The 13025-nt window shown below is 40.6% G+C and overlaps 1 protein-coding gene across 3 annotated transcripts in view; it reads right to left on the bottom strand.

Annotated features, from left to right (window-relative positions):
* Window positions 1-13025, bottom strand: part of ITPR1 (inositol 1,4,5-trisphosphate receptor type 1) — a 244452-nt gene that overhangs the window by 208063 nt on the left and 23364 nt on the right. The window lies entirely within an intron of this gene.

The following is a 13025-nucleotide window of genomic DNA, read 5'->3' as shown; positions in this document are numbered from 1 at the left end:
GAGATTCAGTAATGCTGAAGCAGAGATTTCGGTTGGGGAACAGAGCACAAGAGCTGGAACAGGAATGAACAATGCAGAACAGGCCCAAATCAGCTCTTTCAATGAGCTCTCCTTCAAAGGGAAGTCTAATTTTCTTTCATATTCTTTCAGTCTTTGCATCTGATTTCCTGTTCAAGTGAAACATCAAGTCTTTAAATTCAGGAGAAAATAGCTCGGTTCCCCATTTATTTTGGTCTCTGTCTGTCTCTTCCTCCCCTACCAAGCCCAAACACCCACACAAGATAGGGTTGAGGGTTTCAAGGTTTACCTCGGGCTCCAGTAAGATTGATCTGTGTGTTCAAGACAGGTTCAAAATACATAATAACTTTCATGACTGCTAACAGACTGGTCTTTCAGCTACAGCTTTCATGACCAGATGAAGCTCTGAGTTAGAAATATATCCCATCCCAGGGTTGGTCAGTGAAGCAGGGGCTATCTCCCCAGAACACGATAGATGCATTAGCTTAAGTTATTCCATATCCAACAGAGTTTTATGCATCTCAGAACTCTGAAAAATTTGGAGAAGTTATTTAAAAAAATACCAAATGCAATATTTTAGCATACTAGGCGCCTCCCTCCAGCTCCATTTCATTTTCATATTTCTCAGCACTTTGGAGAATCAGGTGTGTAATTGGAGGCAGCACACCCCACTGGTAAATGTAGACATGTAGAGTCTAACACCTGGAAGTTCTACTCCCATCTCTGCCAACAACCTCTATATGACCTTGGGCACTTAATTTCTCTCTGCCTCAGTATTTCCCCTCAACCTTTGCATATAAAATAGAGGCTATATCTACCCCTTCACGAAGTGCTTGAGACCCATGGATGAAGACCACTAAGTTGTTGTTTTAGGTTACTGTAACTGTTTGCAGTCCTCTGAAAAGTTTTATATTAATACTCCCAGTATGGATGTGAGCCATCAGTTTTGATTAATCAGCATCCTGAGTGACTTTTCAGAAGGCTCAGGTGCCCCTATTCGCTTGGGCAGAGTCTGAAAGCTTATTAAGGAAGAAAGTTAAGTGTGTTTGCGAGGAGGGCCAGCTGCAGAGGAGAACAGAATAATAGAATTACCTTAAATAATAAGCAGGCCACAAACTACAAAGTACTTTTGATTGTATTAAAAGGGGGATAGGCACTGATCTGGTCCACCCGCCCGACCGCCCGTCCATCCGTCCTCCCCCTCCCCCCTTCTAACAACTCATCAAGGCATTTCATTCCCTTGGGCTCTTGTAACTAAGTATAATATTTCATTAAATATCCTGTTCATACCAGCTTATGTACTAGGGAACACACTAATTTTAGAAAACTGATTAGCTAAGTTCTTTCTAACCGAATGTTATTGTAGCGAAGGTCAGATTTTGCACTGAAACTATGGCAACAAAGGCACAGTATTCTTTTGTCTACAAGGTTGGGACTAGGTTTTAACATTACTGTTGCACTTAACAGCTCAACTCTGGATTTTGGCAAGCCTTCCCTCAGTCCTACCTGAACGCTCCTGGATGTTCAGCAAGGGGAAAAAAAAGTTTAAATATATTTACAGTACCCAGATGATACAAAAAAAAAAAAAAAAAAAATTAGTGAGCATTTCAGTTACTTCTTTTTTAGTACCACCAAGGTACTTGTGAAGGCATTTCCCCAACCACGTCACTAATATCAATGAATTTATTCTCTCAGCTTGCCTGTTAAGTAGGGGATTATCCACATTTTTCAAGATGGAAAATTGAGACAGAGAGATCGAGTGACTTCCTCCAAGCCACAGAGTGAGTGTCACCAAGACAGGAACTCAGAAAAAACAGGCTCTGAATTCCTGTCTAGTTCTTTAAGCACAAGCCCAGCATTCCTCCCATGTAAAGTTCCAGCAGTGTATATTCATGACCATTGTATATTCTGAGGACGTTTGCTCCATCATTTATAAAACTATATCTGTTTTCATTTATCTATGTGCAAAACATGAGCCTGTCCAAAATGAAAAACAAACAAAAAACCATAGTTGGCTGAATGCTGCATGTTAACCACAATACTCCGTCCCAGTGCAGATCAATGGGAGAGCCCAACCTGGCCAATCCACACAGCATTCACATTGTATGCCAGGGAGGTCTCTCTCATTTTCCCTCCCCCTACCTGTAAACTTTCCTGTGCAAGGAGACACATTAGAGAGTAGAGCCTGTCCATACCAATTTGTTTCCCCATGTACTTTCCCCGACAACACCGTCTCAGTGCTCCTTCTCCAGGAAATATAGCAAAACCACTCCAGAGAGTCACTGTTAAGATATTCTACAGACAAGGCAGCCATCTCAGCGAAGTACCCAAGCTCCAATAAGATGGGAAGCAAGGTACTGAATGTAACTCCCATTTCCAGCTGCACGGCAAGTCACCGAGCCAGCTACAGAATGCCAGCCTGCCTTAAGAAACAGGCCAATAGTGAATAAGCTTCCATTTCTTCCCACAGAACAGAATGGAAAAAAAAAAAAAAAATCAAACTAATAAAAAGTATTTCCCCCCCAAATACAAAATTCAAGGATTCAAAAAGGTATTGGGAGCTTATAGGAATACCTAGTGTTATAATAGTTAATGCTAATAAAAAGATATGTTGAGGAGGACATAAAATCTCATCCGTCAAAGGTCTAATCAGTCTAACTGTTATAAATTAGGGTAAGAGCTTCATGGGAGGCAGATTACCCCACAACTGTTTATTGGTGGGTTTCCTTCAACCTTCCTCTAAAGTATCTGGTGCTAAGAACTGTTCGAGACAGTTTACTGGGCTAGATGGACTTTGGGGCTAATTCAGTATGAGAATTCCTTGGTTCTTATGTTAAATTCTGCCCTCCAACGGCTGCATTCAAGTCTCATACAAGTTAATTCTCCCTGCATATCTTAGGCAGAATTTAGCTCCTAATATCTATGGAAGTTAGTATATAACCTCTACATTCCAACCACATTTGTATAGACAGGGCAAGTCCTCGCCTCTTCATTGAATGTTAAAACAAGCTGGAGACACTGGACATCATTCATTAGAACAGAATAGATCACGAGTTATGGCACAGAAGTATCTGAGGGACACCCCTATTCACGTAACAAATATAACTGCAGTGCCTGAGATACTTCTCTGGGGCAACCGCAGTCAAATGTTGTTGTAAAGTTGCAAGCACTGTACTGTTTTTACCTACCATTTCTCTCCACAAAAGCTCAGTCTACTGCATTTCACTGGTGTTTAAAGGAGTCCTTTTTGGCTTTTCCAATATACGCCCAATGCAGCATTTTCACATTTGGGTGGGTATTAAAAAATGCATTTCTGCTTTAGCTCATGAGACTATACTTTTGGAACCTTTAATTTTGTTCAGCACTTAGATGCCAGAGTGATAAGTGCTATATAAAATTCTACCATGGATAGACAGATGGCTTTCATGTTGAGAGTTCAAAATTTCAGGAAGATAGCATACATAATTTAAATACATACCATCAACTGGAATGGTAGAACAAACCATTGCCGTTCTAGTATGGTCTAAAGTGATCAGCATTTTTGAAGATGCAACATCCACTCATAGAATGTGCTCCATGAGCGCTTCCTTTCACAGTCTAAGGCCTTTTTGGCACATCACCTAATTTGCAAGTTGCAAAAAAGTGCAAAAAAGTCTTAAGCACCTAAATTTGTCATTGTTTAGTATAACGCAGGGCTTTGAAGCGGAGCCCGGAGCTGGAGCGCGGACCAGTAGGTTTTATGCCCGGAGCCGGAGCGGAGCAATTCAAAAATTTGATTGCTCCAAATCCCTGGATAACGTTTTCCCCCAGTCATGTGAACAGAATTCCATTCTTAAAAAGTTTCTTGGTTTAACAAGAGACCACGACATCAGCAGAGATGTTGTGAAGGACTAAGAGACAGCATTAAAATGTTATAAGTCAGACAGGTAAGAAAAATCCAGTGTAATAAGCAGGTGTTTATGACTTCACCGTGTTTAATCTTCAGATACTCAATGAGCACATCTCAATCTAACCCATGAATTTCAAAACTGAAATGGAGCCACATTGCCAATATCCAAAACCACCATGCTGACCATGAGAAGAGTACTTTCCAAAAGTTACAGTACAGTAAATCTGACTGAAATCATTTCTGCATACTCAATGCATAAAGTTTGTGCTACTAGTTTAATTTGTTAATTCACCGTCACCAAAATATGTTTGAGCCACTACCAGATACATTTAAATTGAAAGAAAAAAAAATCCCACGCGAGTTCTAGATACCCGGATAATTAATATGAACATTAAAACAATAACCCTCTACTCCCCATCATTCCATGAACAATCCTCTGCCAAACTCCTATCAAAACAGACGCTCTTTGCAGCGTAGCCAGATAATCACCAAATGCAGGCTATTTTGGAGCAAAAGGTCATATACAGCCACCCAAACTGCTCCGATAACTCTCATCAGAGTGATGGTAGGGAGGAGAGAATCTATGCATAGATATATGCAAGCACTGAAATTTTCCAAAACTCTTTTTAGGTGAAGCTAAACAGATATCAAATGGCCCACATTTTTGAGGACAGGTATACTACACTTGAACTAAAAGGCGAGTTCACTGTAGCTCTTAATTCTGAGCTATGAACAAGTCAGCGACAAAAATATTCAGCATTCCAATATATGGGAATATACAGTCAAGAAACGTGCAGAAGTGCTATAGTTTATGGAGTTATACAACCTGTGTACCTGGTGTGACTTGGTTCACATTAAACAAAGCATTTGGGTGCAAACTTTTGAGTCATGGTGGCAAGTGTGAAATGCGCATCCTTAAGAATCCTCAGCTCTGTATTAAAAAGATATATATTGATCTAACTGAATGTGGAGCATAACTTAAGAGAATCCCATCAAGACAGACAGCATATATACTAGAAATTCTCTCTACTATACAGCTTCATTTCAAATACACACTCTAGTTACAAAGATTGAGATGTGCAACATTAGCCTTAACACTACTAGATAAGCACAATAAAATGCTTCATGACACCATTACTCAGAAACAACATGGATTAGGATCCAAAGAAGAAACAGAATTTCAACTTCTCATCTTCTGCTTCGCTATGAGGGCATTTTAAGTCTAAGAGAGATACCGGCTCATTCCTTGAATGTTTTGCCAAAAAGAAGCGTTGCCCAGCAACAGCTAAAACAATGTTCTGTGAAGGAGGTGGCAGCTGGATAAATTAACCCAACAAGCACATTTTTTTCTTCACTATACTGCAATGGAGTTATTACAAACTATTTAGTCCATTTGAGGTTGCAATAGGATCCATGTCCTGAATAAATATATTTGAGCAATAGAGGGAGGCTACTTGGCAAGCCCTGACGTCTTCCATCATGTTAACATACAGGTTTACTGCACTGCTAAATTCTGATGGGAAACAAACACACCTATAAAAAAGACTGCAAAAGCACAGTAAGTCTGAACAGTATGAGCCAGGGGTTAAGCCACAAGACTGGCAAGATCCTACACCCAGGTTTTGCTACCAGCTCTGCTACCCACTGCCTGTGACACCTTGGCCAAGTCACTCAGCCTCTCCCTTTCCTCCTCATCTGTAAAACAGACATTCACCTCTGAGAATCATGCAAGTTCCAAGCATTATTACTTTCAGCCCTCTATCACCAATAAGAGATTCAACTGCAATTATTTCATATGTTCTGCACAAACCTGTGTATATAAAAAGGTGTCATGGAAGAGTCTACAACGGGTCGGCAACCTTTTCAGAAGTGGTGTGCCAAGTCTTCATTTATTCACTCTAATTTAAGGTTTTGCCAGTAATACATTTTAACGTTTTTAGAACATCTCTTTCTAGAAGTCTATAATGTATAACTAAACTATTGTTGTATGTAAAGTAAATAAGGTTTTTAAAATGTTTAAGAAGCTTCATTTAAAATTAAAATAAAATGCAGAGCCCCCCAGACCAGTGGGCAGAACCCGGGCAGTGAGAGTGCCACTGAAAATCAGCTCGCGTGCCGCCTTCGGCACGCATGCCATAGGTTGCCTACCCCTGGTCTACAATGAGAGTCACAATCCTATTCAAACAGCCTTGATAGCATGAATAAAATGTGATCCCAGCTTTTTAAAAAACATCTTTTTGAGCTGAGCTCCCCCTTTGAGTTATAATTTTTGGTTGTGCTCCCTCCCCACCCCCAAGACAAAAAGAGGCGAGTCAGGGGGTGGAGGTAGTACTCCCTGCCCGAGCCCTGCTGCGCTGAACCCTGAGCCCCACCATTGCCTGGCATCGCTGCTCGCCACCCTCCCTCGGGGGGAGGTACGACCCACAGTTTGAAAACCTCTGGCCTAAGTGGATAGTTTTTGCTATCCAAAAATAGCACAGATTACTGATTTGGCTTATGTTTTAAGAATTGTGAAACTAGGATTTTATTGCTGCAGATGTCATTTGTACTGAGACTATATTCAAGCTAGGTAAATAAAATGCTGTTTCTTAAAGATTTTGTTGTAGATATCATGGGGAAAAACAAAGATACCCTAGTGAATCTACCCTTAAAGTCTCAGAATGTTTTTCAAGCAGACAAGCTGTTCTGCTGTATGACTTTTGCTTAACTGAAGCAGAAAATGCCACTATGAAGGGCAACACCACTTATTAGACGGGGGGGGGGGGGGGGAATTATATATATATATATATAAGATGTTAGTATAAAAACTACTCAAGTCTCACTGCCATGGAACTGCTGTCTAACACCAACTTATGGCCACTCGTCAACTGCTTCTGCAATAAACAACAAAAATATCAGTCTTCTAGCAGTCTTTCCACTTCATTTTTTGTAGGTGAAGGATGTAAAGGTGTGCCAGCATTCAAAACATGAAATAACTCTTGGCACCCAAACGGACTGTGACTTAGGACCAAAACAACTGAACTAACAACCTTCCTCAAAGCTCTGGGAAGCACACGAGCTTCTTGCATCAGACACGAATTTCCATCTGATACTTTAATTTATCGCGGCAGCATACTAAAGCTTCTTATCCTTTTCTTCGGAGCCCAGAAATATTCTGTCTCAGCCCACATCTCAGAAACTTCAGCTCTTATTTCATCCCCTCTTTCCACTGCAACAACTATATCAGCCTGATATCTCAATCTCCTCTCCATTGCTCTCCCAATAAAACCAGCCCTGAGGCCCTCAAAATGGTACCTTTACAAATTTACTTCTGACCACCAAAACAACAAGGAGTCTGGTGGCACCTTAAAGACTAACAGATTTATTTGGGCATAAGCTTTCATGGGTAAAAATCTCACTTCTTCAGATGCATCCTTGTTGTTTTTGTAGATACAGACTAACACGGCTACCCCCTGATTCTGACCACAGTAACTCAAAAGCTTAAATAAATTTCCTTCTCCCACTCTTATCTCCCCCTTGGGATGGAACTCCTTCTGTATCATGGGTCACCAAGGCACCATGCTTATCCAATTCTTCCCTCAAAACTCATCTCTTTAACGTTGACCATAAGGAATCAGTCATTAGCGGGCAAAATAATCCAAATCTATTCCTCTTCTCAGCTACACAGAGAATCCTTCAAAAAAGATAATTAGTTCTAAGGGACATTTTCATGTAGTGAGTGTGGTATTAGTGCTTAATGATACTTATGAGGTATTTATTATAAAAAGACTTGTGTGAAGTAGTTACACCAGCAAACAGATTATACATGTAACTGAACCATTACTCACATCAAAAGCAGAATATATTCTAAAAGTTGTGAAGTAAAAGCTATGTATCAGAATTTCAAAGGTAAAGTCGCCATGTCGACAGTGGAGCTTTCAGAGCACACTACATGCGACTAATTGTCATCTATGCAACAAGACTTTTTAATCTTGAAATACTGAAACCTAAGTGAAAGCAGAAGGGCCAAATTCTGCCACTGGAAATATACGCATGCATTTTCCCTTGAATTCTAGGAGTCATGCATGCATATCCAAGCAGAGAATTTGGCCTTAGGCATCTCTTTACCACTACTTTTAATACAGCAGTAAAGATATCTTTGTAAGTTTACCTCTGACCACAGAAGCTCAAGCAGGTTTCTGCACTTCTTATAAAGAGCATCAGCCATCAAAGTGAAATCCACAGTCATGTTTCTGACATCTCCCATTGAGAAGGTGAATTTTAAGTATTAACTGACATCTGCACAGCTGAAAGCACAGCTCATTTGAAAGCAGATTCTCACACAAAGATGTAAAGCAGCTTACAACATGTAAACATTTTCTGTTTGTGAAACATGCTATCAGCTAAATCACTGGCCTTTGATTACCTGGGCTCCTACTCTAATGGAAACCTAAAATGTAATTAACCACATTCACTTACTTCTAGCAAGGCTTTCTGAATGCCCCCACAAATCAAGCTAAAATCAGACTTCAGCATCTTTTAAGTCTCATGGAGAGCAGGCCTCATTACAGCCTACTGGATCCCACCTATGCTATGCTCCAGCAAATACCATGTGAAATCACTATCACACATTCAATTACAACACAGAATACAGAGTATACATTGCTCACTTTATATTATTTTTATTACAAATATTTGCACTGTAAAAAAAGATAAACAAAACTTGTTTTGTCTTAGCAATTGGCTGAACAAGAAGTAGGACTGAGTGGACTTGTAGACTAAAGTTTTACATTGTTTTGTTTTTGAGTGCAGTTATGTAAAAAAAAATTCTACATTTTTAAGTTGCACTTTCACAATAAAGAGATTGCACTATGGTATTTGTATGAGGTGAATTGAAAAAGACTACTTTTGTTTTTCTTTTTTTACAGTGCAAATATTTGTAACAAAAAATAATATAAAGTGAGCACTCTACACTTTGCTTTCTGCATCGTAATTGAAATCAATATATTTGAATAGTAGGAAAAGCATCCAAAATATTTATAATACATTTAAATTGGTATTCTATTATTGTTTAACAGTGCAATTAAAACTGCGATTAAGAACGATTAATTGTTTTAAATCGTTTGGCAGCCCTAGTTTTAGAACATGTGAGAGACCAGAGACCTTGTTGGGAACTGGACACAGCCCATAGATTGAGGGTATCTGTGCTATCTACCTGTTTTAGTCCCAATACTATCCAGAGTGATTTTGCAATATTTTAGCTGGAGGGAAAAGCTTGAGGACAAAGGTTATGTTTACATGATTTGCAGCTCAGGCAGACATAGTCACACTAACTGTAGTCTAGCTAGCTCATTAAAAATAGCAGTAAGGGTGCAACGGAGCAGTCTTCAGTGCCAGCCGCACAAGCGAGTACATATCAGCGGGATGGGGGGTGGCAAGCAGGCTTGTGCAGTCCACACCGCAGAGTCCTCACAGCTATTTTTTAGTGAGGTAGGTAGAGTACAGCCAGCACGGATATGTCTAAGTGAACTGCCACTCGTACCAACGGCTGCAACGTAGACATAGGTGTCACCCTAAGACCCTCTCAATGCCAATTGGCAGTGGGCCCGTTGTTCTGTGAATTTCCATCAGACCGGACACACTTATAACACATAGTATTTAGGTGTAATCTGTAAAGAGTGCCCTATCAAATGAAAACTGGTAACACACTGGTCAAAAATATCATGGTGTGATGTAAGTACAGACAGCGTGCACAAAATTAGGTGTGTGTGCTGGAAATATGTTCCTAAAGTGTGTTTTGGAGGCAGACTTTATAAACACATTTGTCCTAGACAAAGCAGTATTGATTTGCAAGTGTCTATAGCGTAAATGGAGCACAGGAATGTCAGAGACGATGGGCAGTTCGTTTGCATCGGAGGTAAACATCAGTTATCAGGAGGATGAACACACTGCATGGCATCAGCACCCTGGAGAACACCATATGTTGAGCCCCAGGGGGTCAGCGTGACTCTTGAGACAAAGACAATGAACCTTGGAGAATATAAAGGCGAAGCAAAAGGGCATCTTGTGATCCATCACTAAGGGAACAAAGAGGTCAACACTCTTTGCACCTATGAATGGTGGATCCCCATCTACGTAAGGTGGTGACACTGAAAAGTAACTGGAGGTGAGAAAACTGTTTTAGACAAAGCTTGACGCCTGCTAAGGTTAGATGTAGTCACTTAGAAGCATGTTATACTTCTGTTTTATTTGTAATCAGTTTCTATTATCTCTACATAGTATCACTTTGAATTTATTCTTGCTTTATTATAAATCCATCTCAGTGCTATTCTATTAAGTGAAACGTGCACCCTTGGCTGAGCCAGGAGGCTGGTGTGTATTCGGTCTCTCTGGAGACAATGGATTTGTATTTCTGTGGGTGCCCAGTGACAAGTCTGGATGCTGCAGGGGAACACTTCGGGAGAGTTCAGGAACTGAAGTACACCAAGAGTTAACCTGCAAGGCAAAGTTAGGACTGGCAGAGTCCTGAGGAGTTTGTTGGGCTGGCTAATGGACTGGAGCATCAGGCGGCTGAAGTACAGTTTAGCAGCAGCAAATCTCTCTCACTGAGGCAGAGGGGTAACAAGGCAGCTTACAGTTCAGGATGCTCTGAGAAAGCATCACAGGGTCCTAAGCCTCAAGTTTGACCAGCCTAAACTCTGGGACCACATGGTGCCACTCGAGCAGAGTTCAGGAGAGCCCTTCTTTAGAGATGTTAAAATATATCAAATCATCTGCTATTTAAAGAACCCGTAAGCTTAAGTGGTGTCTGTGTCTCTTCAGCCAAAGTTTCTCCTGTTGTGCAACTACAGCCTTTGGTTTGCTGTTGCCCTCCACTCAAGAGGAGGTTGACTTTCCTCTAGTGTCTGTGTACAGCGTAGGTTGTGACGTATCGGTGTCCCTTGTACTGGGACGCTCACTCTTGTCATTAAGACACTGGACTGACACTCAGGAGACCTGGATTGAACTCCTGGCTCTGCCATCGAATTCTTGCATGACCGCAGGCAAGTCACTTACTCTCTCTGTGCCTCTATTTACAATCTATACATGAGGAAATACTTCCCTACCGCACAGACGGTGGTGAAGTCAACCTGAAATGCTCCAGTGTAGTGGTGATGGAGGACATATAAAAATACATAGGCAAAGAGGTGTTACACACTTTTAAGATCTTTTGGGGGAATTAACATATGAAGAACATTGTGCTAAGGTTTTATACCTTCCATTGCCGTTAACTGTTAAAGGAAAGAACATATAGGCTTCCCCATGAAGTCTTCGGTGAAATTGCTTCTACACAGGTTGAAATGGTTGTCAGATTATTCATTTCTCCTTTAATAATTTACAAGCAACCTCCAAACATAATGTTTTATATGTTGGACAAATGTGTGATAGCTACTTGTACCTACCTGTAGTCACTAACCTACGAGAGTGATAATTATGTCTTTTTCTATTCTTCCTCTCACCTTTCCTGGCTCTTCCTAGTCAAGTCGGTTCTTTTTCCTCCTTAGTCTTTTATGCTAAGATCAAAATTTGTTTAGCGTCATGAACTGGAATATATGAGACAACATCCAGAACAGCAGCACTCCACTTTCCTTGGCTAATTTAACATTGAGTGCTAAAACTACTCTAGACCACTTCTTCAGCATAGTCAATGCATTGCATATAAGTACACCGATTAGCCATTTAGTATTAAAGCACCCAGGAAAAAAAAAAAAGAGCACTTTACAGTAATCTAACAGCAATAACCCATTTATCCCAATTCCCTTTTTACAGGCTGTTTTTAATCAATGTGATCTCATCAGTGTTCTGAATTGTGAGGGAAGAAAAACTGCAGCCGGTCATAAAAGCCAGACAGCAATGGAGAGGGTGCATGACTTTTCAAAGGAGCTGATCACCTGCTCTCAGATTTTCAATGGGTTTGTTGGCACTCCACACGTCTCAAAAAATGTCATTCCAGACCTAAAGAAACAGGGTAGCAAACACAAATTGAAGGTAGTGTGCTGCAGAATACACCCAGTGAAGAGAGGGCAAACATTTTACACACCCACTCTTTAACCAGCTTGCTCATTTTCTGTTTGTTAGCAAGGGTTAGGAAGCAATACAAGATAAATGAATCTTTTATTCAGTTTCTTTGAACTTCAGGCACTAAAAATGAGTGGGGCACAGAGAAGGAATTTAAGAAACTAACTGAGAAGGGACCCACATTAATTTCTTCCCTTCCCATTCAAAAATTAGTTTAACAAGGAGAAGTCACTATGGTCTTCTTTTGCCACTGCCTATCTAAGATCTGAAAGAGGAAGGCTTTTACCCCAAGCATATCTTTCTTAGGGTTAATTTCATGGTGCGGGGCAGGAGGGCAAACTTAAACTTCTTAGTACTTGGTGAGGTCAAAACAGGAGCGGTTGTGTCGAACCAGGTTCACTCCCTTTCATTTTCTTTCCTAGGGTTACTTTCTGTCATTTTCAGTTTCTGTCTGTCCAATACTAAACCTATTTATGCTCTCTGTATGTCATAAAGGAGCCAAATTAAATATGGAGAAAAGGAAATGAAACAAACCTGTTTGCATCCTGTTTGCCCTGATAAGAAAACCAGCCTAAACTAAACACACCCAAAATGTGTTCTTAAACCTATGCAAGGCAACTATTTGTGAAATAGTTGCTCAATACATAAAACAGCAATGTGCCTCCACACCACGAAAGACATTGGGACTAAGTTTAAGTCATCGCCAGTGGAAAAGACAGGTTCACAGGAAGATGCTAAATCACCTACAGAAGGCCACTAGCTCAAAGACTCTAAAACATGACATATGCAGCCGTCGTTCTGAACCAGAGATAGGGGATCTTTAAATTATTAGGGTAATAAATACACCAAGACCCCATTGTGCTAGGCGCTGCACAAACACAGAACAAAAGACAGTCCCTGCCCCAGAGAGCTTACAGTCTAAGTATAAGACAAGAGGCAGCAGGTAGACACAGACAGAGGGAGGAGTACAAGGAAACTATGAGACAATATTAGTCAGCATGATAGGCAGGGGGTACCAGCCCACCAGCAACCTAACACTTACCAAGTTCGTTTGCAGACATCACAGCAAAGGTGAGTTTTA

This window comes from Terrapene carolina, unplaced genomic scaffold (assembly GCF_002925995.2).
Source record: "Terrapene carolina triunguis isolate 2854851 unplaced genomic scaffold, T_m_triunguis-2.0 Scaffold89, whole genome shotgun sequence".
Taxonomy (NCBI): Eukaryota; Metazoa; Chordata; order Testudines; family Emydidae; genus Terrapene; species Terrapene triunguis.
Note: the sequence above shows the minus strand (reverse complement) of the source record. Positions and strands in the feature narration are given on the sequence as shown.